The 5,864-nt window shown below is 34.8% G+C and overlaps 1 pseudogene; it reads left to right on the forward strand.

The window, feature by feature from the left end:
• Window positions 1-925: 925 nt before the first annotated feature.
• LOC112477007 lies at window positions 926-1,044 on the forward strand (annotated as a pseudogene).
• The last annotated feature ends 4,820 nt before the right edge of the window (window positions 1,045-5,864 follow it).

Raw genomic sequence — 5,864 nt, forward strand, 5'->3', positions numbered from 1 at the left:
CCTAAGAGAAATTTGAACTTAGACTCTAGCCAGCTAAGGAAAGAAAATGTTAGGGGACACATGGAGTGATCAACTTTTTGGGAGCTGATATACAATGATTACTATTATCTACTATTACCACAATTTCCTTTTATAATAGATATTTAAACAAAAAAAGACAAAATATCTCAAATTTTTAATAAAAATTAACAAAATTTAACTTTATTGGAGAACATACCACATTGCTTTTATTTTTTTAATATCTTGGCTGACCAGAGAAGTTATTGAGACTCTCGTCTTCTTGGGCCATCATTTTGGTTTTGGGACCACTATCATAGACTATATAAGATGGAAGGGCTTGAAAAATAAGAGATAGTAATGCCAGCTAAGATTCCTGTCCTTTCAAATATATGTTTGGATTGAAGAGCATCAACCCAAGAGATTGGAATTTTGGAGGCATAGAGAATTTGAACTTCCTATTAAAAGACTTACGTTTGTCATATGCCATTTTTAATTGTTAATTAGTTTAAAACCGATTATTTATCTGGCTTACTATGCACAAATTTTATTTTATATATTCCCAGTTTCCTAGAACGGTAAGCTAGGTTTAAATGGGCAAAGTCCATGAAAAGAAGTACTTGGGAAATTTAAGGGTAATACATACATGAGCTTCAAGTCAGTTTGAGTGAAAACCATCAATAATGCAGCTTCTTCAAACACTAATGTTATGGCTCTAGATAAAGTAATAGCTAGTGACCAAATGATTTAATATTTAAGGTGCCAGTTTGGCAACCAATATTAACTAAGACACTGAAGAAATCTGGCAAAGCAAATGAAAATTTTCTTGTCCTCTTTGAAGAAACTGTTTACCTCAAAACCCTAATTATTTAATAAGATGTTATTACTCCTTCATACTATGAATGAAAGTACTAATGAAAGTTATAAAGTCTACAGCCATGCTACCTTGAACAAGCCCGATCCCGTCTGATCTCGGAAGCTAAGCAGGGTCAGGCCTGGTTAGTACTTGGATGGGAGACCACCTAGGAAAACCAGGTGCTGAAACCAGTCGTTAAAAAAAAAAAAAACTAAAGAAAAAGAAGAGATTGTAAGTTGACAAGGTCCTTGCAATCTGTGAGGTCAATCAAGTGTTGCCTCACCTAAAAAAAAAAGTTATGAAATTCTCTCCTTCACTATAAAGAAAATCATCACTACAACAGGTAATATTTATTGAGTTTTCATAATGTAATGCTCACAACAATTCTTGTAAGGTATGTTCTATTATCTCCAATTTGTACATGAGGAAACAAAATCAAAGCAGTTAAGTAGGTTGCCAAATTACTCCATATGTGTTTATTTTTTCTTTATTTAGTTATTTCATTTGTTCAACAAATATTTATTGACTGCCTAGTAAATATAAGGCCTTGCGGTACTATGTATATTTCTAACAGTTTTTAAGAATCTACTAGAAAATTTGTTCCACCTCCACCCACAACCTGCCCCCATTCTCGTTAACAATAATGAAAGCATAGGGATACTTTTATGTTTTCAAGGAAATGGCATTCTCTGTCTGAAATTCTGCCCCCAAGTCAAGCTGCTCATCATTAAAGCCATGTTACAGAAATAAGTTTTGAGAAATTCTGGGAATCGCTACCTTATAAAAACAAATCCTCCTGACCCTAAAAGAAATTAGAACTTACTCTCTAGCCAGCTGAAGGAAAAAATCTACAAAGCAATGAAATAACTTTTGTGCAACATTTACACTGAGTGTAGTTTATTAAATCTATTTTCTTTTATATGATTTTCAATTATTTTTTCAAGTTCAAAATGTTTTTAGATAATTAAGAAGAAAACATATTTATCTAAATCTATCAAATATTTGTTTAAACCAACATGGTCAACTTATATTTATTATTATTATTTATCCAGAAGTATATCTTTCATCTCTCCATGTGTATATACTTTGTGTGTGAAATAAGATATCTTAAAATGTTCTTAGTGAAGTGATAAAGACTAAGAATAATTTGGCATTCACAAATATGCCCAATAAATAATAGGAGAAAAAAACTAGTTGCTTTGAGAACAAAAACCGTATAAATTTATTTCTTTGTTGATTACTAGCAACTGCTGCAGTGACCTTTTTATAACTGCAAATAATCAGCCTTCATTTCAAGAGAGCAGTTCTGACACTTCAAATTTCCTTATGTTCCCATTTCGTTAAAGTTGATTTACAATAAAAATAGTAACAAAATAGTAATAAAAAGTAAAATATTAGCTTAATCTGACAATTTGTATAAAAAGATCAGTTAAAAATTTTATTCTTGTCGATCGGTTGTAGAGAAAGAAGCAGTTGGTGGAATCATGAATTGGTGAACTATCAAGGGAGAATAATTTGGCAGTATCCATCAACCATTTTTAAATGCACATATGCTTGTAGATATAGCAACTACATTTCCAGGAATTTATCATATATACTCACAAATTTGTGCCATGATAAATAATCACAAACTGTAATGACAATAATGGCTGACTTAAGGAAAAATAACTGGAAAGTGGGAAGGTTGAGTGAATGTAACTGAAGTAAGTTTCACTATTTCGTTCTATACTATTAAATTGATTTCATGGGTATGTATTATCTATTTAAAAATAAGGTTAAATAAATATATAAATAAAATGAAAAAGAGCAAAACAATCACTATACTAACAATAATTTAGAAATATGCCATCAACGCTTACACCATCTCTGTCAATACATTTTCTCTGTAACCAATTACAAAATAGAAGCTTCTGGATATATTTTCATGCCATTCATTACTCATCACCATTGCCGACAACTGCTATTAAGTAAGATTAATAGCATTAGTATTATTACTTTTTTATTACTTTGAAACGGGTCGAAATTTGTGTAATTGCTTATATCTATGGAATGCCTATTCTCACTGATCAGTGTACTTAGATGCACATATAAAATTTAATACTCTCAATAATCCTACAAGGAAAGTAATACGAACCACGATCTTTAAATGAGGAAAATGAGGTTCGTAATGCTAGTAAGTGGAAGACCTGGGATTTGAATCAAGGCTGCTATGTTAACTAAGCTACATTACCTCTGCTGTGCACATTCTATTTAGAATATATCATGTAATTGTGTTCCCTAATTTCTACTGTAAATATCTATATTGGTCTACCAATTGTTCAGTGTCATGCAGCCCTCGTTTCTCCAATATAGTATGAAAGGCAGCAGATAAATGAATAAAGTCCCCAAAGGTATCTCACCAGAACAGGATTTATTCTGACTGCCAGAATATAAAATGACCCAATGTTTAAAACTAATTTAGAATAAAGAAATTTTATATCCAGCCCAAAACTCACCCCTCAACTCAAAATGGGAATATACAACTACCTATTCAACATCCCAATTCAGATGTAGAATACACTCTCAGACAAAGCATGTCCAAGATTCATCTTCTCTGCTCATGCCCACCCAAACCTGTTCCACTACAGTCTTCCTCACTTCCATTAAGGGAAGTTCCATTCTTCTAGTTGCTCAGGCTTACTGTTCCTCTCTTCTCTTCTCTCCTCCCCTCCTCTTCCATTCTCTCCATTCTTCTCCCTGTCCTATATCAAATCCATTGGCAGATGATGTTTTCTCTATCATCAAAATATACACAGAATCTGGCCTTGTCTCACCAGTTCATCACTAGTCACTCCTCTGGTGCCAGTCATCACCAACTCTTGCCTGAATTACTTTAAAGTCTTTTATAAAGTCTCCTTGCTTCTATTCACACCCTTTCTATCTATTCTTTACTAAGCAGCCAGAATTATCTATCTTAAACATGTCAGGTAATGTGGTACTCCTATGTCCTCAAAACTTTACTGACTCAGGGAAAAAAAAAAAGCCAAAACCTTATAACTACAATATTTGACTCTGTTATCTCTTCATCTTCATCTCTACAATTTACCAGCCCCCAAATATGCTCCAGCCATTCTGGCCTTTTTGCCAGTCTTAAAAACTCTCCAATCTCAGGGCCTTTGTACTTTCTCTTTTCTCTCCTAGAAACACTTTCCAGCACCCAAATATCTGCATGGTTTTCTTCATCATCTTCTTTATATCTCTGTTCAAACATCAGTCTTTCCATGAATCTTTCTAAGACCACCTATTTCAAATTATAGCCCTTTTTCTGGTACACCATGTTTCTTCCCTGGTTTATTTCACTCTGGGAATGGAAAAATCATTTTTCTAACCTTCCAAAATAGGATTACAGAAATTACCTCACTCTCTTGCCACCATGGTGGCCTTAAGTGTATACTACTGGGCTAAAGGCCATTTAACCAGGATTTTAGGTGGCATTGAGTCCTTTGTGCACATCCATATACCACTTGTGAAGCAGTGGCAGATAGCTATATTGCTTGCAACCAGAAAAGCGACTGGTTGCAGAATAGAGATTTCTCACGTTGCTCTCAGTTCTCAAGGTTTCAAATTATAGGAAGGCTTTATCCATTGTACCTCCTCGAGGAGGTGAAAAGGGAAGACTTAATCTGAATAACTCACATGAAAATAAAATTATTTGGGGCTTGTCATTGCTTAATGTAGAAATCCATCATTATTTTAAACAACCGTATACACTAAGTTCTTCACTTTTACCACAGAAACTCAGGAGGCACGTAACTATACATTCATTTTCAGTAAAACTCTTTGTTGACAACATAAAATATAAAAGCTAAGAGGTCAGAAAAAGAGTCTGCGTTCTCTCAGAGATTCAGTTTTGAGGTGACTTCACTGGATTGCAGAATACTTCTTCACAACAGTGCCGTGCAAGGCTTTAGATGTATTGAAACGATTTCCTAGAAATATTCCACAGTCCTCTGGGATTTTAAAGAAACTCAATTCTTGAATAAAATGAAACATTCATTGCCAGAAAATTAGCATTATCATCAGGAGTGGCATTATAGGAATGTAGTCCATGCACTAAACTAAAGGATGCACAGAGTCCAACTGGAGACAAAAATATCTGCAGTTTATCTACAAGGGGAGACTTCCTCTGCAAGATCCAGGACCTGCTAGAAAATGCTACTTCAAACAGCTTTTTCTTTGGTCACAAGATAGTCTCCTAATCCACAATAATTGAAGCCTATTGAGGTTCCACATTATTAAAATAAATATTTAATTAGAATTAAATAATTTGAATAAAATACAAATGTCCGATTCATCAGAGGTTTATGTTTTTGATGATATAATGTAGGACGACCCCTGAATTACCTACATGCATGTCAGCTCATCTCTGAAATCCCTCTCTGATCCCAGTAAGAGCAAGAATTATACTCAGCTTCAGAGAAGAAAGAATCCTCTGGCCTTCTCCCTGGAGCAACTTGATACAGCATGACACGTTTCTGTCCTTGCTATTTCTGGACAATTCTGTCCTGGTGTCCAGATGCAGTAATGTGCTAATCGAATTGCTGTCCCCGACTGAACAACATCTGTCCAGCATCAGCATGTACCTGCCTGGAGTGGTAGGAAACTGTACCCTCCTCCCCTCTGAGTGGAGGGAGACGGGAGGTGGGAGTTGCTTGTTTTCTGTTTTGCTCTTACAGCATGTGTCTCTGTTTTCTCTTTGATAGGAGCAAAAGATCTATTGTTAGTTTTATCTTCAGACCTAGGAAATTCTTCTTCAACCAGACCAAAATAGTAGTTCTATAGCAGAAACATGTACAAGGTACATCATGGCAGAGAAGAGGCAACCTCTCTGCCTATGAGAAGCAAAGAATACTTCAAAGAGTAGATGGCTCTTGAACTTGTACTTTAAGAATAAGTAGATGTTTCCACAAGGGCAAAGCAGCAAGAGTACATTTGACAAAGGAGATAGCAAGTGCAAAGGTATAAATGAAAT

The sequence above is a fragment of the Pteropus alecto genome, unplaced genomic scaffold, assembly GCF_000325575.1.
Source record: "Pteropus alecto unplaced genomic scaffold, ASM32557v1 scaffold222, whole genome shotgun sequence".
In the NCBI taxonomy this organism is placed as follows: Eukaryota; Metazoa; Chordata; class Mammalia; order Chiroptera; family Pteropodidae; genus Pteropus; species Pteropus alecto.